Below are 25,316 nucleotides of genomic sequence, written 5' to 3'. Positions count from 1 at the left end.
CATGACATAGATAGATAGATATGACAGAGATAGATAGATAGATATGACAGAGATAGATAGATATGACAGAGATAGATAGATATGACAGAGATAGATAGATATGACAGAGATAGATAGATATGACATAGATAGATAGATATGACATAGATAGATATTAGATAGATAGATATGACATGACATGACATAGATAGATATGACATAGATAGATAGATATGACATAGATAGATATGACATGACATAGAAAGAGAGATAGATATGACATAGACAGACATGAGATAGAGAGATATAGATAGATATGAGATAGAGAGATAGATAGAGATAGATAGATAGTTATGACATAGATAGATAGATAGATAGATAGAAATGACATAGATAGATAGATATGACATAACATAGATATATAGATATGACATGACAGATAGATAGATGTGAGATAGATATGACATAGATAGATAGATAGGACATGACATAGATAGATATGAGATAGATAGATAGATAAATAGATATGAGATAGATAGATATGAGATAGATAGATATGACATAGAAAAATAGATACATACATATGACATGACATAGATATGATATAGATAGATATGACATTGACAGATAGATAGATAGATAGATAGATAGATATGACATGACATGACATGACAGATAGATATGAGATAGATAGATATGAGATAGATATGACAGGGATAGATATGACAGAGATAGATAGATAGATAGATATGACAGAGATAGATAGATAGATATGACAGAGATAGATAGATATGACAGAGATAGATAGATATGACAGAGATAGATAGATATGACAGAGATAGATATGACAGAGACAGATATGACAGAGATAGATAGATAGATATGACAGATATATAGATAGATATCAAAGATAGATAGATATGACAGATATGACATAGATAGATGGATAGATAGATATGAGGTAGATAGATATGACATAGATAGATATGACATAGATAGATAGAAAGATAGATATGACAGATATATAGATAGATATGAAAGATAGATAGATATGACATAGATAGATAGATAGATATGAGGTAGATAGATATGACATAGATATGACATAGATAGACAGATATGACATAGATATGACAGACAGATATGACATAGATATGACATAGAGAGACAGATATGACAGAGATAGATAGATATGAGATAGATAGATATGAGATAGATAGCTATGCGATAGATAGATAGATAGATAGATAGATAGATAGATAGATAGATAGATAGATAATGCAGAACAGGTGATGACAGGTTCCCTGTAATGGAGTTTCTCTGCTTTCCGTTATGTACTTTAGCACTTAACAGGACAGAATAGCGCAGCATTCCAGGTCTCAGGAGACAGCCTTGCCATAATACATTCATCTGCTGGCCGTACAGCCTTTACACATAATGATAACAGTGGAGCGCTGAGTGAAGCACATACACAATCGGATATTGCTTGGATCATTCAGTAATAACTAAATATCATGCTGGCAAAATGATTATTTGCAGAACATACGTAGCAATTGTGTACATAAAGATCAATGACACAAAATCAACAACCGGTGGGATCAATATGGCTCCCATCAACTTATCACGTGCTGCTCATCGAACAGTCCAGATATTATAACATCACATAAAAAACAGAAAATCTAAAGGTTTTTTGTTATTACGGTCGGATTGCTGAGATAATTGCTAATATGTATAGCAGCTTCTGTACAGTAGTAATTATCATGTGGACAGCGGCATCAGTATTACCCAGATCTTATTGTTTTAGTAAATACTGGCATTCGCTATTGAATAACAGTTATGAAGGCTCTATTTCTTAGAACTCTACATTTTGCCTCTGTTATTCTTCCTGGAAATGTATGAATACATTTACAAGTGGGTGTTCCTACAGGTTTTTACCCTGTCAAATCAACACTGACATCATCAGACGATGTAAAAACACTGCACTGTAACAAACCTGTGTGATCACCACATGACCATCACTAAGAAGATACCCATGAAGATTCCCATCACATGGCAATGCCAATATGAAAAAAGGTTCCCATCATATGCAATGGAGATACTCATAAAGGTTCCCATCAAAAGGGAATGCCAATATCGAATAAAGTTCCCATCATATGCAGTGCCGATACCCATGAAGGTTCCAATCCTATGGCAATGCAATATTGAAAAAGGTTCCCATCATATGCAGTGCCGATACCCATAAAGGTTGTCATCACCCCTGGCAATGGTGAAGTCCATGAACATTCCCATCACATGGCAATGGTGTTATCTATGAAGGTTCCCATCACATGGCAATGCCAGTATTGAAAAAGGTTCCATCATATGCAATGGCGATACCCATGAAGGTCCCATCACAAGGAAATGCCTATATCGAAAAAGGTCCCCATTATATGCAATGGCGATACTCATGAAGACTGTCCTTACCCCTGGCAATGGTGAAGTCCATGAACATTCTCATCACATAGCAAAGGCGATACCCATAAATGTTTCCATCACATGGCAATGCCAATATCCAAAAAGGTTCCCATTGTTTGCAATGGAAATACCCATGAAGGTTTCCATCAAATGGCACCGCCAATATCGCAAAAAGGTTCCCGTCATATGCAATGGCGATACCCATGAAGGTTTCCACCACAAGGGAATGCCAATATCAAAAAAGTTCCCATCATATGCAATGGCAATACCCATGAAGGTTGTCATCACCGCTGTCAATGGTGAAGTCCATGAACATTCCCATCACATGGCAATGGCGATACCCATGAAGGTTCCCATCACATCGCAATGCCAATATTGAAAAAGGTTCCCATCATATGGAATGGCGATAACTAGAGATGAGCGAGCACCAAAATGCTCGGGTGCTCGTTACTCGGGACGAAATTATCGCGATGCTCGAGGGTTCGTTTCGAGTAACGAACCCCATTGAAGTCAATGGGCGACCCGAGCATTTTTGTATATCGCCGATGCTCGCTAAGGTTTCCATTTGTGAAAATCGGGGCAATTCAAGAAAGTGATGGGAACGACACAGCAACGGATAGGGCAGGCGAGGGGCTACATGTTGGGCTGCATCGCAAGTTCCCAGGTCCCACTATTAAGCCACAATAGCGGCAAGAGTGCCCCCCCCCCCCAACAACTTTTACTTCTGAAAAGCCCTCATTAGCAATGCATACCTTAGCTAAGCACCACACTACCTCCAACAAAGCACAATCACTGCCTGCATGACACTCCGCTGCCACTTCTCCTGGGTTACATGCTGCCCAACCCCTCCCCCCCCCGCACGACCCAGTGTCCACAGCACACACCAAAGTGTCCCTGCGCAGCCTTCAGCTGCCCTCATGCCACGCCACACTCATGTCTATTTATAAGTGCGTCTGCCATGAGGAGGAACCGCAGGCACACACTGCAGAAGGTTGGCACGGCTAGGCAGCGACCCTCTTTAAAAGGGGCGGGGCGATAGCCCACAATGCTGTACAGAAGCAATGAGAAATAGAATCCTGTGCCACCGCCATCAGGAGCTGCACACGTGGGCATAGCAATGGGGTACCTATGTGCCACACACTATTCATTCAGTCAAAGGGTCTGCATGCCCCAGTCAGACCGCGGTTTTTTATAAATAGTCACAGGCAGGTACAACTCCGCAATGGGAACTCCGTGTGCACCCACAGCATGGGTGGCTCCCTGGAACCCACCGGCTGTACATTAATGTATCCCATTGCAGTGCCCATCACAGCTGAGGTAACGTCTGATTAAATGCAGGTGGGCTTCGGCCCACACTGCATGCCCCAACCTGACCGGGCTTTTTAATTCATAGACACAGGCAGGTACAACTCCCTATTGTGAAATCCCTATGGACCGACAGCATGGGTGGGTGCCAGGAAGCCACCGGCGGCACATAAATATATCCCATAGCATTGCCCATCACAGCTGAGGTAATGTCATGTTTAATGCAGGTGGGCTTCGGCCCACACTGCATGCCCCAGTCAGACTGGGGTTCTTTAGAAGCTTACACATGTAGTTACAACTCCGTGTGGACCGACAGCATGGGTGGCTCCCTGGAACCCACCGGCGGTACATAAATATATCCCATTGCAGTGCCCAGCACAGCTGATGTAACGTCAGCTGTAATGCAGGTGGGCAAAAAATTAATTGGATTACACTGTAGGCGAGGGCCCCAAAAAATTGGTCAATTGGTTAATGTGGCTTAATTGGTAACTAGGCCTGGAGGCAGCCCAGTTAAAATAAAAATTGGTTCAGGTGCAAGTTTCAACGCTTTAATGAGCATTGAAATGTATAAAAATTGTTTACAAAAATTATATGACTGAGCCTTGTGGGCCTAAGAAAAATTGCCCGTTCAGCGTGATTACGTGAGGTTTCAGGAGGAGGAGCAGGAGGAGGAGGAGGAATATTATACACAGATTGATGAAGCTAAAAGGTCCACGTTTTTGATGGTGATAGAGAACAATGCTTCCATTCGCGGGTGCAGCCTACGTATTGCTTAGGTATCGCTGCTGTCCGCTGGTGAAGAAGAGAAGTCTGGGGAAATCCAGGCTTTGTTCATCTTGATGAGTATAAGCCTGTCGGCACTGTTGGTTGACAGGCGGGTACGCTTATCCGTGATGATTCCCGCAGCCGCACTAAACACCCTCTCTGACAAGACGCTAGCCGCAGGACAAGCAAGCACCTCCAGGGCATACAGCGCGAGTTCAGGCCACGTGTCCAGCTTCGACACCCAGTAGTTGTAGGGGGCAGAGGCGTCACCGAAGACGGTCGTGCGATCGGCTACGTACTCCCTCACCATCCTTTTACAGTGCTCCCGCCGACTCAGCCTTGACTGGGGAGCGGTGACACAGTGTTGCTGGGAAGCCATAAAGCTGGCAAAGGCCTTGGAGAATGTTCCCCCGCCTGCGCTGTACATGCTGCCTGATCTCTGCGCCTCCCCTGCTACCTGGCCCACGAAACTGCGCCTTCTGCCACTAGCGCTGTCGGATGGGAAGTTTACCATCAGTTTGTCCACCAGCGCCCTGTGGTATAGCATCATTCTCGAACCCCTTTCCTCTTCGGGAATGAGAGTGGAAAGGTTCTCCTTATACCGTGGGTCGAGCAGTGTGTACACCCAGTAATCCGTAGTGGCCAGAATGCGTGTAACGCGAGGGTCACGACAAAGGCATCCTAACATGAAGTCAGCCATGTGTGCCAGGGTACCTGTACGCAATACATGGCTGTCCTCACTAGGAAGATCACTTTCAGGATCCTCCTCCTCCTCAGGCCATATACGCTGAAAGGATGACAGGCAAGCAGCATGGGTACCCTCAGCAGTGGGCCAAGCTGTCTCTTCCCCCTCCTCCTCCTCCTCCTCCTCCTCCTCCTCAACGCGCTGAGATATAGACATGAGGGTGCTCTGACTATCCAGCGACATACTGTCTTCCCCCGCCTCCGTTTCCGAGTGCAAAGCGTCTGCCTTTATGCTTTGCAGGGAACTTCTCAAGAGGCATAGCAGAGGAATGGTGACGCTAATGATTGCAGCATCCCCGCTCACCATCTGGGTAGACTCCTCAAAGTTTCCAAGGACCTGGCAGATGTCTGCCAACCAGGCCCACTCTTCTGTAAAGAATGGAGGAGGCTGACTCCCACTACGCCGCCCATGTTGGAGTTGGTATTCCACTATAGCTCTACGCTGCTCATAGAGCCTGGCCAACATGTGGAGCGTAGAGTTCCACCGTGTGGGCACGTCGCACAGCAGTCGGTGCACTGGCAGATTAAACCGATGTTGCAGGGTCCGCAGGGTGGCAGAGTCCATCTTGGAGTTGCGGAAATGTGCGCTGACCCGGCGCACCTTTCCGAGCAGGTCTGACAAGCGTGGGTAGCTTTTCAGAAAGCGTTGAACCACCAAATTAAAGACGTGGGCCAGGCATGGCACATGCGTGAGGCTGCCGAGCTGCAGAGCCGCCACCAGGTTACAGCCGTTGTCACACACGACCATGCCCGGTTGGAGGCTCAGCGGCGCAAGCCAGCGGTCGGTCTGCTCTGTCAGACCCTGCAGCAGTTCGTGGGCCGTGTGCCTCTTCTCTCCTAAGCTGAGTAGTTTCAGCACGGCCTGCTGACGCTTGCCCACCGCTGTGCTGCCACGCCGCGCGACACCGACTGCTGGCGACGTGCTGCTGCTGCCGACACATCTTGATTGCGAGACAGAGGTTGCGTTGGAGGAGGAGGAGGGTGCTTTAGTGGAGGAAGCATACACCGCCGCAGATACCAGCACCGAGCTGGGGCCCGCAATTCTGGGGGTGGGTAGGACGTGAGCGGTCCCAGGCTCTGACTCTGTCCCAGCCTCCACTAAATTCACCCAATGTGCCGTCAGGGAGATATAGTGGCCCTACCCGCCTGTGCTTGTCCACGTGTCCGTTGTTAAGTGGACCTTGGCAGTAACCGCGTTGGTGAGGGCGCGTACAATGTTGCGGGAGACGTGGTCGTGCAGGGCTGGGACGGCACATCGGGAAAAGTACTGGCAACTGGGAACCGAGTAGCGCAGGGCCGCCGCCATCATGCTTTTGAAAGCCTCCGTTTCCACAAGCCTATACAGCAGCATCTCCAGGCTGATCAATTTGGCAATGTGCACGTTTAACGCTTGAGCGTGCGGGTGCATGGCGGCGTACTTGCGCTCAAACAGTGGCGCTAGCGACGGCTGGACGCTGTGCTGAGAGACATTGCTGGATGGGGCCGAGGACAGCGGAGGTGAGGGTGTGGGTGCAGGCCAGGAGACGGTAGTGCCTGTGTCCTCAGAGGGGGGTTGGATCTCAGTGGCAGGTTGGGGCACAGGGGGAGAGGCAGTGGTGCAAACCGGAGGCGGTGAACAGCCTTCGCCCCACCTTGTGGGGTGCTTGGCCATCATATGCCTGCGCATGCTGGTGGTGGTGGCTCCCCAGCTGATCTTGGCGCGACAAAGGTTGCACACCACTGTTCGTCGGTCGTCAGGCGTCTCTGTGAAAAACTGCCACACCGTAGAGCACCTTGACCTCTGCAGGGTGGCATGGCGCGAGGGGGCGCTTTGGGAAACAGTTGGTGGATTATTCGGTATGGCCCTGCCTCTACCCCTGGCCACCGCACTGGCTCGGCCTGTGCCCACACCCTGACTTGGGCCTCCGCGTCCTCGCCCACGTCCATGTCCTATAGGCCTACCCTACCCCTCAGCATGGTGTATTACCAGTAGTGCAGAAACAGAACGCTGTAATTAAATGTGCCGCTTATTGGCCTGTGGTTGGAGGCTCACTTCGCTTACCGAACGCACAGCTGGCTGCGTATGAATTAGGAGGACAACTACACCCAGCACAGACCCAGTACACTGAGGACAGTCACAGGCAGCCCAAATAGATTTTTTTCCAAAATGTTTTTGGAAAGGCCCACTGCCTATATTCAATAAATATATGTCTTCTGTCCCTGCCTCACAATATATGTCTTCTGTCCCTGCCTCACAATATATGTCTTCTGTCCCTGCACTATGTATAATTACTGCAGGGCGCAATGCTCTGCACGGCCGATATACAAAAAAAAAAAATGTGCAACACTGCAAAAAGCAGCCTCCACACTACTGCACACGGTTAGATGTGGCCCTAAGAAGAACCGTTGGGGTTCTTCAAGCCTAAAATACTCCTAACACTCTCCCTATAGCAGCTCCGGCACCAACAGCACTTTCCCTCCTCTATGTCAGAATGCATCTGTGGCGAGCCGCGGGAGGGGCCGATTTATATACTCGGGTGACACCTGATCTTGCCAGCCACTCAGTGCAGGGGGGTGGTATAGGGCTTGAACGTCGCAGGGGGAAGTTGTAATGCCTTCCCTGTCTTTCTATTGGCCAGAAAAGCGCGCTAACGTCTCAGAGATGAAAGTGAAAGTAACTCGAACATCGCGTGGTACTCGTCACAAGTAACGAGCATCTCGAACACGCTAATACTCGAACGAGTATCAAGCTCGAACGAGTACGTTCGCTCATCTCTAGCGATAACCATGAAGGTTCCCATCACATGGCAATACCAATATCCAAAAGAGTTCCCATTATATGCAAAGGCAAAACCCATGAAGGTTCCAATCACATGGCAATGCCAATATCGAAAAAGGTTCCCATCATATGCAATGCCAATACCCATGAAAGTTCTTATCACATGGCAATACTTATAAAGATTCCCATCACATAGCAATGGTGATACCCAAGGTTTCTATAATATGCAATGTTGATACCCGTGAAGGTTCTCATAAAATGGCAATAACAAACCCAAGAAGGCTCTCATCATATGCAATACAGATACCAAAGAAGGTTCTCATCCTTTGTAATGGCGATACCCATGAAGGTTTTCATGACATGGCAATGGCAAAACCAATGAAGGTTTCCAGTTCATGACGATGGCAGTACCCATGAAGGTCCTCATCACATGACAATACAGATACCCAAGAAGGTCCACCTCAAATGCAATGATGAGACCCATTAAGGTTCCCATCACATGTGCAATGGCGATACCCGTGAAGGTTCCTATCATGTTCAGTGGCGATACCCGTGAAGGTTCTTATCATGTTCAATGGCGATACCCGTGAAGGCTCCTGTCATGTTCAGTGGCGACACACATAAAATGTTTCCATCATATGCAACAGCAATACCCAAATTGGTTTCCATCACCAATGGCAATACCCATGAAAGTTCCCATCACATTGTTATGGCAATATCCATGAAGGTGCCCATCACATGGTAATCGCAAAACTCATGAAGATTCCCATCACATGGTAGTGGCGATACTCAGGAAGGTTTCCAGTACATGGCAATGACGGTACCTATGAAGGTTCCCATCACATGACAATGCAAATACCCAAAAAGGTTCCCCTCAAATGCAATGATGAAACTTATTAAGGTTCTTATCACCCCTGGTAATGGCGAAACCAATTAGTATTCTCAACACATGGTAATGGCAATATCCATGAAGATTCCCATCACATGGCAGTGGCGATACCCATGAAGTTTCCCATAATACGCAATGGCATTACCCATGAAGATTCCCCTCACATGGCAATGGTGATACCCATGAAGGTTTCCATCACATAACAATGGCAATACCCATGAAGGTTCCCATCACATGGCAATGGCAATGCCCATGAATTTTCCCATCATATGTAATGGCGATACCCATGAAGGTTTCCATCACATGGCAATGGTGATACCCATGATTTTTCCCATCATATGTAAGGACGATACCCATGAAGGTTCCCATCACATGGCAATGGCGATACCCATGAAGGTTCCCATCACATGTCAATGGTGATACCCATGAAGGTTCCCATCACATGACAATGGCGATACCCATAAATCTTCCCATCACATGACAATGGCGATACCCATGAATCTTCCCATCACATGACAATGGCGATACCCATCAATCTTCCCATCACATGACGATGGCCATACCCATCAATCTTCCCATCACATGACAATGGCGATACCCATAAATCTTCCCATCACATGACAATGGCGATACCCATGAAGGTTCTCATCAACTTGGCAATAGCAAAATTTATAAACATTCCCATCACATGGCAATCATTTTGCACATTTGACATCATTTATTTATGCAGTGGTCTCCAACCCCAGGCTCTCCAGGTGTTACAACACTACAATTCCCAGCATCCCAGCTGCCAGAACATAGTGCACGTTGCACTGTACAACAACTAGAGAGCCACAGGTTAGAGACCACCGATTTGTACAGCCTCTCTCATAGGAAGCTAGGCAGGCGTAGTTGTGATCCTGCATGCACATTACAGCATTGCTTCTATTTTCAAGTATCTCTCACAGGGCTTCATACGAAAACTATTTTAGAAGCAGTTCTATATGGATTTAATTGACAAGGAGAATATTGTACTATATTTATTAAGAAAACCCCATATCTTAAGATGAGCACGGAGATCCAGGAATCAACAGAGCAGATACAGTGACAGTAAAAAAGAAATAATTGAACCCTATGGACCTCTATCCACAGCCAAGGTAATAGAATATATCTATATAATGCTACACAAGATGGGATGGGGGTCATCTGCCACTGCTCTGCTATAGTCCTCGCAGCAGGAGGGAAACCATCAGCTAGGATACGTCACAGACACAACCTTACATATCAACGGGACAATATGTTACTTAGTTCGCCCGTCAATGATCTGCAGCAGCGGAACGATTGGCGCCACTTGTCCTGCGGCCAAAGAACTGCTCCAATATTAAAATTACATGCAAAAAAGTGTCCCGAAGGTGCGCTCACAGCAACCAGCAGTATATACAGCGGGGGAGTAAGAAATAACATGATATGACATATACCAGCACAATATACATAAGGTAAAGGACAGTATAATGTGACCTGTGCCATATACTTCCATGGATGCTTATCTCCATGGTGACTGGAGGACTATTTCCCACTGTCTACCAGTGAGGAACAGCTTGGATATAAACCCGTCTACTGCTCCCTGAACTACGTGTTATCAGGGCGTCCGGCGGCTGCTTTTGCGCTGTTTGCATCACATTTTAGCCGTCCATCAAGCGGATATGTTTTAATACAAAAACGTATACGTAAAAAAAGTCCCCATCGACTGTAATTAGTCATTTGTAGTTGAAAAATGCATATTTCTGACTACATTTTACTGCCTTTATGTCTTTTTGCGGGATATAAAAGCGTAACATACCACATTTTTCTGCCAGACAAAAAAACGTATGTACGCTGTATACTTCCTTTTAAATTAGTCAATGGGAAGCGTAAAGCCGTATGCTTTTATTCGTTTAATACATATATTTGTTGTTTTCAACTGCCTAAAAAGAATAGAACAAAGTATTCAACGACAAAACTCTAGTGAAAAGAAAGACTTCAGAGTGAAAAATATATATTTTCTTTAAAGGGGTATTGCGCTACTGTTTTTTTTTTTTGCTTTTGAGGCCTGACATGGCTCCCATCACTCAGATATCTGGCGGCCAGCTGATTCCCAGAGTCAACACAAGAAGCAGAAGGCGCTGACCGTAGCGCAGTTTGGATTGCAGGCGCAGCTCCCTTTAACGAAATACCAAAAAGTAGTCCGGCACCACACTCTTATGAGGGCTGGATATAGGAAAATCTGTCTTTGTTGCCCATAGCAACCAAGCACAGCTTTCATTGTACCTCAGCAATAGAAGACCTAACAACCGATCACAGCGCAGCTTTTATTGCTATGGGCAACACAGATTTTCTTTCAGACAGCCTTCATAAGAGTGCGATGTATGGCTATTTTTCTGTGGCCCACTCTGTATAAGCTTAGAGAAAAAAAAAGCGAAATATGCTTTAAAAAAAATCGCATACTTTTTTCACATAGATTTATTGTATCCACTTAACATACAATAAAACCGTGGTGTGAACAGTCCCTAATCCTGTTTAGCCCCCACCTGAGATGTTAGGACAAGAGTCATGTGTAACGACATTAATCATTTCTAAGGCTGCTCTCACACCGGCGTTGGGGTCAGTTCACGGTTTTCGTCTATCTGCTCCATTGTTAAAGGAAAATAAAATAAAACGGATGCGTTTTATTTCCTCATTGAATTCAACGGGGTTTTAAAAACAAAAAAAAACAGCAGAGAGGCTCAGTTCGCTTCCGTTCTGTCACGTTTCAGGGTTTTTTGGATAAATAGCGCAGTCTGTAGCATTATTTTTCTATTGAAAAAAATGGACACGTGACAGAACGGAAGCAAACTGAAGCCTTTCCGCAGTTTTTTTTGCTTTTTGAAACCCCACTGAAATTAATGGGAAAACAAAACAGATCATTTTTTTTCCATTTTATATCAATTTCTTTCCTTTAGAAACAGAGCAGAGAGACGGAAACCCCGAACTGACCCTAACGCCGGTGTGATGGCAGCCTAAACCTTTTATAATATATATACTTCTATAATGATGTCTTCCCTCCTTCATTCTACTTTTGACAGGTGCCACCTCTCACTAGAACATCTCAACCAGAAGCATAACCAGGTGTCACCTGCCTTGGGTGTACCTCTGATTCCCTGAGAGGGTACAGCAATAGGGAAGGCTACATTTAGTTGGTGCGAGTCCACATTATTGAATAGAGAAACATTTCACATCAACAGCTGGCATCAGCATAAAAAAAAAAAAAAAAAAAAAAAAAAAAAAAATCACAGAGAGCGGCCATACTTACGATTTACTAAGGCTGGGTTCACACAGGGCAGATTTGCCGCAGTTTTGCCGCGCGGAATTTCACGGCCAATCAGCTGCGGTAAGTCCGGCCAAAACCGTGGCTGCGGCAGCCGCGGTTTCAAAAGATGCAGCATGTCTATTTATTATTTACTTTAGTCGCGGTCGCACTCTCCTCTATGGGAGCAGCCGGGTCGCTTCAAAGCCGCCACGGCTTTTTCCGCGGCGGTTCTCCCGGCGGAAATCTCGCGGTTTTTGCTGCGGTCAAACCGCGGGATTTCCGGCGGGAATACGCCCCGTGTGAACCCAGCCTAATGCAAAATAGAAGAGCAAGTAAGAGCAGCACATCACTCAGCATTCAGATGGGCAAAGTAGTGAAAAGTACTGATGAACAACCACTCACCTACCGACCCAGGTGGCTGCTTGGTACCATACTTGCACATAGTTAAAGAATACATGGCTTTAAGTGCTGGGGGAGCTCAGGGTGGCCGTGCCACTTTGGTGCGCTTCTGGAGTGCAGGGCAACCAAATGTGGCATCATTGATAGGTTGCAAGCCTGCATGGTGCGCCACACATATCATTTGCTCCTGCACCCTTTATATGCCTTATCTATGTACATGTATATTACTAAGCAGCCGCCCCCCTCAGTATAAGGTAAGTATGTGGATGGTTGTTCATCAGTACTTTGCACAGTGTCTATACCTGCCCTTCTATGTTGAATTAGTATATCGTAAGTATGGCCGCTCTCTGTGATTTTTCTTGACTATATCTCTTTTTTCTATGATTTGCTGGCATCAGCAAATGCCCAAGCAGCTCCCCTTCGCCAGGCCAATGCTAACTTGGCCATTTATCCAATCGCAATGAAACAACACCAGTAACGCCACCTCTAGAACTGTTAATAAAGCCCCCCGCCGCCCCCTCCACCAAATCTACTACCCCCTGCATGGACCTTTCCTGGCGCCAACTTCACTTTTTTTTAGTTACACATCAATAAGAAATAAAAATGAAACTTAAAAAGAAAACAACCTAAAAAGTTAAAACAATCTTCCGTCGGTCGTCATGGGAACAAGTTCTCAAAAATAGACAATCCCTTTAAGAAAAACTTGTTCCAGACATCCTCGTAGTCTCAAATATCACCCCGCGGACACCATCTAAGTGCGGATGGCACGTTGTGCCCTTAGACTGTAAGCTCCTACGCACGGTGACTTCCGTATTTCCAAAATTTTCCCGCAGCGCTCTGCGAGGTTCACGGCGCTATAGAAACAGAAGAAAACTGCCCTTTATGATGCAAAGCCTGAACATGGCACCATGGGTTCATCAATGCCAGGCAGCTGTGGGCACCGGATGCTGATGCCAGCTCACACCTGCCAACCACCATCGGTGTACAGTAAGTGGCCATCACCTCCTGCACCACCACGACCATCATTATGTAATGTCACCACTCAACTTTTCCCCGATGTCCATGTGATGCCATTAGAGCAGGTACATGACGCACATCACACACGTCCCACCATCCTCACCGCCCCGGGAGTGACACCTGCCCCTGCTGCCACCCATCTGGAGTCCCACCATCCCTCAGTGCCGCCTCCCGTCTCCGGGTCCCTCGTGTTGTCACCGCATTCCCGCCCACGCCACTGTCACTCGTTACCTGTCACCCAGGGGACTCCACACGGCGCAGCTCCGGAGGGGGCGGGTGTCTGCGGTGACGAGCTGGGCTGATGGTGGGAGGGGCTCCGGGTGACAGCGGAGGGAGGGTTCCCAGCCTCCGGTATCCGCTACGCCGCAGCTCGCACTGACTGTGTCTTCCTGCTACGCCCCCTGCGGCCAATGGTTGAGCTTCGAGAATTTCTGACCAATCAAAGGTTAGAGCTCGTTTCACCCTGTCGTCCAATGAGTGAAGAACGGGACTGGCTCAACTGACCAATGAGAGAGGAGAAAAGATGCCCGAAGCCAATGATTGACTGACCGCCGCGAAGGGCCAATAGGAGGGGAGTAACGCTCCAATAATAAGCAGGGCTGCGGCTATGCCTCACACACTCAAGAGATGAGCACGGGCGAGCGCGCTAGTACACGCTCTAGTACACGCTGCTACCCTCTGAGCAGGGCGTCCTTCATGTCACCACCTAGGACACCTTATCCGACAGTTATCACTAATGTCGCAGGGACGGGATGTCATAAGAGTGATGTAGCGGCTACCTGAAAACTCCAGCTGCCCATAATGACAGTCACCAAGACTGAGCAGAAAGTGCCAGTCTATCAGTGCCCACAGCATCTATACTGCCATACAATGCCATATCATGCCGCCCTATAACAAGGGGCGCATCATGTGACTCCGCTGCTCTCACCTGAAGCAGGTGCACCGGCGGAACAATACTCTAAAATGTAAAACAAAAAGTCGCTGCCACCCCCATCCGCTAAAGAAAGGGAGGTCATGGCGCTGCAGAAGATTGGGGGTACAGGAAGGGATGGGATGATGCTTTACTGAAGCGCGTTTTAAACCAGCCGCAGCACGTGGCGTCCTCGGGCCACATGAGCGCTCACCGTGACCAAGTGGCAAAACACAAACAAAAGCAAACAACAACAAGCAAATAATTTAAGAAGTTGTTAAAAGATTTTTTTATATATGGGTTAAGAATTTGCATATGCAAATAGGTGTTTTTAAAATATTTGTATTTGTTTGTTTTTATTTTATAGTAGCATTTCACTGTATGAAGCTTGTTGAGTTTTGTCACTGTGAGCGATCACGTGACGTCACTTGCTGCAGCTGTTTTGAAACTGACCCGAGGGCCTTTTCACGATAGCGTTTTGATTTCCGTTTTGCTTTGGGTACAGCGAAGTGGAAAGAAAACCTTTATAGCCCACAGAAACGTATCGAAGTGGAAGGTTTACTGTTTTAATCCGTTTCTCTTTATCTTCTGTCTCCAACTTTTTTTTTTACACTGGATCAAAAGTGCCGACTGCTGAGCTTTTGTATCCAGGTTCAGAATACAGATGGATCCTTTTTTTATTTCACTCTAATGAGAGGCAGATGGAAATTGAAGAGAATCGTTTATCATGTTCAGTGGCGTTGCCTCGTCAATTAATGCATCTTAGTCGTTAGTGCTGTTGCCTTGCTAATGTTGGGGGACCTTGGTTCAAATCTCATCAAGAGCAGCATCTAATTTGAAAAACTCCATACAGTCATCATTCTTGGTTAGGCTTGAACCTACAACTTCAGCACTGCAAGGCAGGAGTACTAATGACTGAGCTACCATGCTTGAGAAGAGTAAACACAATGAGAACATACAACCTCCATCCAAATGTTGTCCATAGTCATGTGTTATAAGGCAACAGTGCTTGCCACCGAGCCATCAAGCTTCTTCCTTCTCTGTAGGAGAGGACAATCTTTTTCTCCTCCCCCTTCACCTCTTTGCTTTCACGTTCCTCTTCTGGAAGAGGATGAAGAAGGAGAAGAAGAAAGAAAAAAGCATAGTGGCTTAGTTATTACCACAGTTGCCTTTCTGTGCTTGGGTCCTAGATTGAAAATTGACCAAAGACAACATCTGCATAGACTCTGTATGGTCTCTTTATGTTTCTTGTTCTCCTCCTCCACCAGAAAAGGAAGAACAAGGATGGTGGCTCTATCCTTAGCACTGTTACCTTGCAGTGCTGGAGTTGTAGGTTTAAGTCTGACGATGGCTGTATGAGGTTTTTTTTAATTGCTTTTGCCCTTCAGATTTAAATCTAGACCCCCCCCCCAGCATTGCAAGGCAACAGTGCAAACCACTGATCCACATTCGCTGAAGAGCACCAACACTTGCGGAAAGCTTTATAGATGCTTTCCATTGTCTGACTTCCCTTTTTAATAAAACTGGATCAGTTGGAAAAACATTAATGTGAACCTAACCTCAGGAAGGTTCCAATCCGGTAGTGAAACATGTTGCCAGTTTGTCCTTCCTTTCTTTCCTGCACTTACGCCCTATAACAAAGGCATTCCCCCACATTCCACAGTTTTTTTTTCATGATCAGTGGCCATGTTTTAAGAAATCTGTTCCAGTCCCTAGGGTAAATTCACACATCCGACACAGTAATGATTCAGTTATCCCTCACAGTATTATTCTATGTAACCTTTTTTATGTTTCATAAAGAAAATCTTAGTTTATCCCTTGAAGCAATAATTGCATAATTTCCGTGAAATGCATCTTCAAGACACTAAAACGCAAAGCAAAACTGTGAGTAACCCCCATAGAAAATCATATCTCCCCATGATAAAACCTATACTGCTTTCCATCACATTGTGTGAACTGTAAAAGTCCACCTCACACAATGTAACATTTTACTACAGCCACCAAAACACAAAATGTGATTGAGACAACTACTACACAGAATCTACCCCAAATCTATCCTACATGGGTGCCGCTCTCACATAACAAACTCCTGTTATTAGACACAAATAAGATGCGTGAACTCCAATACTCAAAAGTGAAAGAGGTGTCATAAGAGATTTAAAAGTGACTTGTCCCGTTATGAATCTGGCTGTAGCAAGTTATTCCCTATCCACAATATAACTATTTGATCATGTGGGTCCAACCACTGGGATCCCCATCTATTCTGAGAACAGGCAGCCGCTCCATCCCTGAATGAATGGAGCATAGGTCGGGCAAGCGCACTGCTGCTCTATTCATTTTAATGAAACCTCCGAAGATTTCCAAGTTCAAGCATTTGGCAATTTTAGGTGCTCTCGGGATTGGTGGGGGTCATAGTAGTTGGACCTCCACCGGTCATCTGTTTATCCTCATCCTGTGGATAGGAAATAACTTGCTACAACCGGAATACCCCTTTAAAGGAGTTAACCTAAAAAACAAGGCATAGTGCTTCCTTGAGTAGTAATCCCCACAAAGGACAAATGGAATGAGTACTCAGTCTGCTCCCCTTGTGATGTTGTACTCAGAGCACAACATGTACAGAGGCTGCAACAATATCTAAAGAGTATTCATCATGCTATTTTACATAATTAGGGAGGAATAACCTACCTTTTCTGAGAATATAAATTTGTTCTCTCTAATGTATATGTCATTATTGAGGAGGGGGCTTTCTGCTCTGAAACGTGTCTATGTATTTTCTTAAATTTTGTGGATTTCAATTAATTAGATATACTATAACCTGGAATTGTGAAGTCTTGTGGAGCACTCCTCTTTTGTCAAGCTTTGCATTTAAAGGTGTGTTGTCCCATTCCATATGTCCTATTATGGCATAATCATTCTAATAATCTTTATATATAGCGCCAACATATTGTGCAGCACTTTAGAAATCAGAGGGTATAGGAACAAACAAAATGAGACTTTACAGAGTAACAAACTAATAGTTCATACAAAAATGGCCCTGCTGCAGTGAATTTATGAAATATGGCAGGCCTGCCTAAAAAGATGTGTCAGGTCATTCTTAAAATCATAAATGTTAGGAACTGCTCCGAATGTCTTGGGTAGCACATTCCAGAGGACTGGTGCAGCTCAAAAAAAGCCTTGGACACGAGAGTGGGAGGCTCAGATTATGAAGCAGAATAGTGTAAATGCTGACTGTTGGGCGCTTAAGAACTTTCACACAGAAGCATTCAACGAATGGAGGTGGAGTGCGCTGGAGTTCTCTTTCAGCTGCCTGCCTCTATTCACTGTGAACAGGCAGTTGTTCATAGATGAACAACTGCCTGTTTATACTTAGAAAGAAGTCTCTAGTTGCTTCTGTTCATTAGCAGAATCAAAGTGACTACTGACAAATGAGCGATTTCTCGCTCAGTTGGTCAAAATCACTTGTTTGAACAATTTTTTAGACAATAGTTGACTCATGTAGAAGAATAAAAAGCAAGGGACAGGTGGTAGATAAAGATGAAGGAGAGGATATAGAGGGCTGCAGCACTGTAGAGAGATTTATGGATGAGAGTGATAGTTTATATTGTGTGTTATAATAAACAGGGGTACTGGTGTATATTGTCTCCACCGGAAGAATGCGTGGAGACATGTGTTGGCCTGGTTGAGTTGTAGGGGAGGGCTTGTTGATGCCCACAATAGTGCTCCCATCTCCCCTGCCAAAGATGCTAATATCAGTGTCTCACCTCCCATCTGCTATGCCGACCCTGCATCACCCCGCTGCTGCTGTCAGTCTCCCATGCCAAACCTGCTGCCTGTGCTCCCTGGGCCGTTGTGACTGTCAGCTGCCGTTTGCTGTCTATCGGCTCCCTCTGCCCTGGCGTTCCCGCTCGCATCTCTGCTATCACTCCTCTCCTTCACCCCCCCCCCCCCACACACCTCCCCGCCCCCTGCCCTCCTCCACTCACGGCCTTGCTGTCACTGTGTCCCCTGCGCTATGTCATGTGACGGAGCCGCAATCCCTCACTCTCCCCCTGTACTGTCTTCCCCTTTGTGCTTCTGGTCTCGATGTCAGTGTCCTTCCCAGCCGCCGCTGTTAGTCTCCTTTCCAGGCGCCCGTGCTCGCTCACTCTCCCCTGGTGCTCTGTGCTCCCGGCTGCCACCCGCTGTCAGTCTCCTCTCCGGCAACTGCGCTAAAACAGAGAGCGAGGCCGCCTGGGGTGTGGGGACGACATGCCATATTGCAGGGAGGCCGGCGGCAACACAATTACAGCCAGGCCCATTTTAGGGAGGCCAGCTAGGAAGCCGCTTGAAGATGAGACAGGAGGGTATTACCAGCCCAGCCAATCAGCAGCTGTGGGCGTACCCTATACCTCCCACAACACAATCCCAGATCTCCACCTATTTTTTTGGTGGAGTCAAGATACACCAGTACCATAAACTGGCACCCAATGCAGTGACTGGCACAGGGTGGAGGCATCAGTGTAGCTGTTCAACAGAATAATGAGCCTGATTGCTACATTCAGGATATGTTATGGAGGGTAAAGTTTAGTGAAGGCAAGGTCAATTAGTAATGAGTTACAGTAATCAATAGGAGAGTGGATCAGGGCAACAATAATAATTTGGGCTATTTTCACATTAAGAAATGGGCAGATTCTGGGGGTGTTTTATGATCTACAGGTGATGTGAGCGTGCAAGTGAGTCAATGCAAGGAGTGAAGGTTTATGGATCCCATAGTGGGGGTCTTTAGTTAGGGGACCCCTATTACCAAAGCAGACAGACACTGAAAGAAGCAACTCCCACTCTGGAGAACCTGCACAAGCATCCACTTGAATCAGAGGATCTGCGGTGATCAGCTGATCACCAGCAAGTCTGATGGGATATCTTTGTTACAGAGTTGCAGATATTCCATGTTTTTTTATATAATATATTCACAGTGTATCGATGTAAAAGAACAAGCAACAGTAATAAAGACAACCACAGTGGCCATAAGTGATGGAAAGTGCCCCAGGTTTGACACTATCCTCATAAGTATCAACCAGAGTGACAAAACAATCCAGTGCCCATACAAATGCCAGACATAGTGACCTATAAGTGACAGCTACAATGTCTCCAGATTGCCAGTGTCTCCTGCTTTATGCTGTCTGACAATAGGAAGAAACACAGGCACAATGCAGGCCTATGCTGAGTGTGAGGCCAACAGCTGCTGCTGTGAGTTGCAGTTTCATAGCAAAAGCTGAATTTGTCCAGAAATCCTGCAGTGTTCGTTTACTTGGTCGTATACAGTATGAAAAGAATGTGATCAGCTGATGTATCATTAAGCAAAACCATCAACACTCCAATAACAATTAGAACGCTTGTTCTTTGAGTCTCCCGGACAAACACCATACATATGTCAACAAGCGTCATGAAGACAGCTTCCTAGATAGCAGCATGTGCTCTACAAAGCCCTTACACGTGCAGATTTTCTCTTATCTATTTCAGTAACAAATATATTCCATCCAGCCTCACAATTTCAACCATAACGCTAATCTAAAGACACAATCAAGCTTCAGTCAACACAATGCACACATCCACTATAAATTCAAGAACTGCCAACGTCATGCAGTGCACTGCACATACTAATGTATATAGGAAGCTTAAAGGGATATTCCAGTTTCAGCAAATAATCTTATTCTTTGTATAATGGAAAGTTTAAAAGTTTCCTACATACTTTCTATATCACTTCCTCTATCTCTTATTGCTGTCTGTCATTCAGTAGGCCCCTTTATTGTTTAAGGGCGAGCACCCACTGGCGTTTTTTTACCTGCGTTTTGCGTTTTTCCTGCACAGGCATAGAGATAACATGTGTTCCTGTCCACTGGCGTTTTTTTTGCGTTGCGTTTGCGTTTTTAACATAGGAACTGTCAGTTGCATATGTGTCCTTATTTTTCTCCATGGAAATTAATGGAAAAGCCGCGAAAACGCCGCAAAAAACGCGCGGAAAAATCGCGGGAAACGCGGCGAAAACGCTGCGTTTTTTTCCCGCGGAAAAGGCAAACGCCAGTGGGTGCTCGCCCTAAAGGGGAACCTATAAAGTTACCATAAAGTAACTTATGGTGCTGTTAGAACAATTGGCAGGGAACCGGGTGGGGTACTTTTCATACTCACCCACTTCTGGGAAGTCCATGTGCATGCGTTCTCCCATAGACTTCTATAGGAGAGTGCAGAGGACTCTGTAAGGAGTCAGTTTTTCAGTCAGTGTTCAGATTTCACAGGCGGGCACCATGAGAACCAGGAAGAGGGTGAATATGAAAAATATCTCGCCCAACTCCCTATCACCTAGCCTAATAGCACCATGGGTCAGTTTATGGTACTTTAAGCAGGTGACAAGTTCTCTTTAGTTCTATTGGTTAAGGCTGATTTCACATGGGCGATCACGTTATCGCGGTGTGAAAATCACAACAAAATCGCATTTTTGTTTCCAGGATTTTTGACTGTCAGCGCTGCTTTTTCTCATGAAAACATCGCTGCCACATGCAATTTTCTGGCAATTTTTTAGCGAAAAAAGTCAATAGGACTTTCTAATGTTAAAAACACATCACATCATATGAAAAATGCAAGTTCATGCATTGCGATGCGATAAAAAGGAGGCTCCATATGGAAACATGGTTGATTAAAAACAAAAAGTCAATAAACTAGGATAAGAAATGCAGTAAAAATCATTGGTTTCATAATTCCGCATTTTTACTGACTCTCGCATCGTGTGAGATTTTATCGCCCGTGTGAAACCACCCTAACAATCTGTTCCATGGTCATGTGATGAACACACAGATGCGTAGCTTGCACCTATGTGTTATCCACTGATAAGTGCACTTTTTAAATGGGTTACTTCAGATGTGTTATTCTATAGACACAGTTCTCAGGGATACTCCCCAAGACTGTTCCTGATTTTTGGTGAACTAATCAACACCTCGGAAAGTGTGAATTTTTTGTCTGAATATGAGCTGTTTATTGAGTAGCTTTTGTTTCTCTAGTTATAGATTTTTACCATAATTGTCATTTATAATGACAAGAGACGGATGTATCAATTCAGTATCTAAAACAGAAAGGGACATTTTACTGACATCTTTTATTGTAAAACATGCAACAGGGATTTTGATGAATGACAACTTCTATTGTGGGGAAAATGTTCCTAAAATATAATAAAATTGATTAAATAACAATTTTCTAATAACATTATGAGTAGAGATGAGCGAACACCAAAATGTTCGGGTGTTCGTTATTCGGAACGAACTTCCCGTGATGCTCGAGGGTTCGTTTCGAACAACGAACCCCATTGAAGTCAATGGGCGACCAGAACATTTTTGTATTTCGCCGATGCTCGCTAAGGTTTTCATGTGTGAAAATCTGGGCAATTCAGGAAAGTGATGGGAATGACACAGTGACGGATAGGGCAGGGGAGGGGCTACATGGTGGGCTGCATCTCAAGTTCACAGGTCCCACTATTAAGCCACAATAGCGGCAAGAGTGCCCCCCCCCCCCCCCACTGTCAGCATAAAGATCGTTCTCCTCTGCCACAGCTGTAACAGCTGTAGCAGAGAAGAACGATGTTTGCCCATTGAATTCAATGGAGCCAGCAAAACAACAGGTTCCACTGAATGCAATGGGCTGCCCGCGATCGCAGGATGAATGGTCGGAAAGGGGTTAAATATATAACCCCTTTCCTGCAATTCATCCAGAAATGTGTTACACTAAAAATATATACCGGCGTATAAGGCGACGGGGCGTATAAGACGACCCCCCAACTGTCACCTTATACGCCGGTAATACAGTGGAGCAAAGAATAAAAAGCATTACTCACTTTTTCAGATGATCTGCGGCGCTCCTGCAGGCTGTCGCTCCCTCCTAATCCACGGCAGAGTATTCCTTTCTGCACGAAAGGCTTGAAATCCCCGCCTCCAGAAACACAGCCAATCACAGCCAATGACAATGATGTCATTGAATGGCTGTGATTGGCTTGAAATCCCCGCCTCCAGAAACACAGCCAATCACAGCCATTCAATGACATCATTGTCATTGGCTGTGATTGGCTGAAGGCACATGTGTTTCTGGAGGCAGGGATTTAAAGCCTTTCGTGGAGAAAGGAATAGTCTGCCGGGAACCAGGAAGGAGCGACAGCCTGCAGGAGCGCCGCAGATCATCTGAAAAATTGAGTAATGATTTTTATTCTTTGCTCCACTGTATTACCGGCGTATAAGGTGACAGTTGGGGGGTCGTCTTATACGCCCCGTCGCCTTATACGCCGGTATATATTTTTAGTGTAACACATTTCTGGATGAATTGCAGGAAAGGGGTTATATATTTAACCCCTTTCCGACCATTCATCCTGCGATCGCCGGCAGCCCATTGCATTCAGTGGAACATGCTGTATTGCTGGCTCCATTGAATTCAATGGGCAAACATCGTTCTTCTCTGCTACAGCTGTTACAGCTGTGCCAGAGAAGAAGGATTTCTCTTCTATATGTTCTCAATGGGGTCGGCGCTGCTGCCGCCGGCCCCATTGAGCGCATATAGAGAAGATTTATGGCCCTAAGAAGGACCGTTGGGGTTCTTGACACCTAAAATACTCCTAACACTCTCCCTATAGCAGCTCCAACACGATAGCGCTTTCCCTAAACTCATGTCAGAATGCATCCATAGCGAGCCGCGGGAGGGGCAGATTTCAATACTCGGGTGACACCTTATCTCCCCAGCCACTCACAGCAGGGGGGTGGTATAGGGCTTAAACGTTGCAGGGGGAAGTTGTAATGCCTTCCCTGTCTTTATATTGGCCAAAAAAAAGCGCTAACGTCTCAGGGAAGAAAGTTAAATTAACCAGAACACCGCATGGTGTTCGTTACGAATAACGAACATCCCGAACACCCTAATATTCGCACGAATATCAAGCTCGGACGAACGCGTTCGCTCATCTCTAATTATGAGTATTAATGCAGCGTTTGTTCAGAATCTTCAGTAGATTGTAGACCAGATGTAGCCGTCTACAGTCTTTGGGAACTACAGTCATGCCTAGCTCTCTGGAGCCTCCCCTTATTTTCCATGCCACACCTCCAAAACTTCTTAAAGAGACACTCTGATGATTTTTTTTCATTCTCTATGTAACTAGTAACCATTTAAGACCATTTCATTCTCTATGTAACAGAGTGACCATTTAAGACAAAACTCTTTTCTTCAACTGACCATATATGTTTGATAGCTGTCAGAAAGTTATCCCCTCATACATAAGAGTGCATGTGTTATCAGTGGTGAGAGGGGAGATAAGCTGCTGTTAGATGCTATCATCCGTGAGACCAAAAGGATGGACATTTTGAAATCCAACTGTGACCAATCCTTCTCTTCCCCAACATCTGCAGTCAGAGGAGAATTTGGAGGACCCCATACACATTAGATGGTTGTCTGATCCTGCAAGAATCAGCAGGTTAAACCAACATTAATTTAATGCAGGCCTACACAATGTATGGCCCAGAGGCCAAAATCGACCCTAGCAGAGGATTTCTAGCGGCCCACGGACCGTGACATGTCTATGATTTCAAGAGGCTAGTTGCGAACCTCCATAGTCATGTCACAGTCCACGGCACAGCCATGTCACACTAGCCGCTAGCAGTAAAGCCTAAACTTTACCACTAGCAACCAGCATAGCATGAAATCCCCTTTAATTTACTTTTATCATTCTTTTCAATTACTTTTGGTTGTATTAATTTTGAGGACTTCAGACCCAGTTTTGCAGCAATGGTTTCAACATACAATATATTCAACATACATAGTAACATAGTTTGTAGGGCCGAATGAAGACAATGTCTATCTAGTCCTCCCTGTTAGTGGCCGGTGCTTGTAATTGCAGGCACAGCTCAAATTGAAATCGATGAATAAAAATAAATTGAAAAAAACATGTTTGGTAATGCTGTATACTTAACAACCTGTACAATAAATCGAACACACTATTTACTTTGCATGGAAAAAACTATTAAAAAAAAACCCTAAAAAACAAAGCTAAAATGCTTATCTTGTTCATTTCACCTCCCAGAAAACACAATTAAAGTGATCAAAAAAGCCATATGGCTATGTCGACGAATTACGGCTTTTGAAATGTGGAGATAAAAATTCCCCAAAAATATTTCCATCCTTAAGAACAAAATAGGCTGTGTCCTTAAGATGGAAGGCCACATAATCATGTGCAGACAGTATAATAAAGAAATTACATTGATACATTCTCTTCAAAGCCCAATAATTCTAACAAAGCAAATATGGTGTATATAATAATGGTAACAACTAAAGCCCTAACTAAATCACACAAAAATCTCATTTATAGCATAAAAACATAAACGTAATAGCTGTTTACCTAGCTGAAAGTCATTAAAAAGGGTTTAGTTATTAAAGGGACTATGTCACCATTTTTTATTTATTAAAACCAGATAGAGAAACATTTTCAATTTTTCAAATCTTTTTTTATTTTCTGATTGTAGAATTTTTTTATTCTGTTGTCTATACATGGCTATGGGGGCGGCCATCTTTCCTGAACTACATTTAACAAAATTTAGTGAGATGCTTTACAGCAGCCTCATGGGCCAATCACACAATGCACAAGAGGGGACCTATTGACTTGTATTGCAGGCTCTTTTCATTATGTTCTGCAACCTGTGTGGGTCATTTTACAGGGAGGGGGAGTAGATAGTCATAGCTTATACCGATTGTGAATGGTGGATCCTGTGTTATGTATACATAGGTGTTACCTCTCACT

At 45.1% G+C, this 25,316-nt stretch overlaps 1 protein-coding gene across 3 annotated transcripts in view; it reads right to left on the bottom strand.

The window, feature by feature from the left end:
- The window catches only part of BAHD1 (bromo adjacent homology domain containing 1), a 303,231-nt gene that overhangs the window by 149,054 nt on the left and 128,861 nt on the right, over positions 1 to 25,316 (bottom strand). For 2 of the 3 annotated variants that reach the window (XM_066588827.1, XM_066588826.1), the window contains exon 1: positions 13,846 to 14,010. The exons of the other annotated variant lie outside the window; for it this stretch is intronic. The gene's annotated coding sequence lies outside the window, so the exon portion shown is untranslated. Of the gene's footprint in view, positions 1 to 13,845; positions 14,011 to 25,316 lie in introns of those variants that run through there. 3 annotated transcript variants of the gene reach the window in all.

The sequence above is a fragment of the Eleutherodactylus coqui genome, unplaced genomic scaffold, assembly GCF_035609145.1.
Source record: "Eleutherodactylus coqui strain aEleCoq1 unplaced genomic scaffold, aEleCoq1.hap1 HAP1_SCAFFOLD_33, whole genome shotgun sequence".
In the NCBI taxonomy this organism is placed as follows: Eukaryota; Metazoa; Chordata; class Amphibia; order Anura; family Eleutherodactylidae; genus Eleutherodactylus; species Eleutherodactylus coqui.
This window is presented reverse-complemented; position numbering and strand designations above follow the sequence as displayed.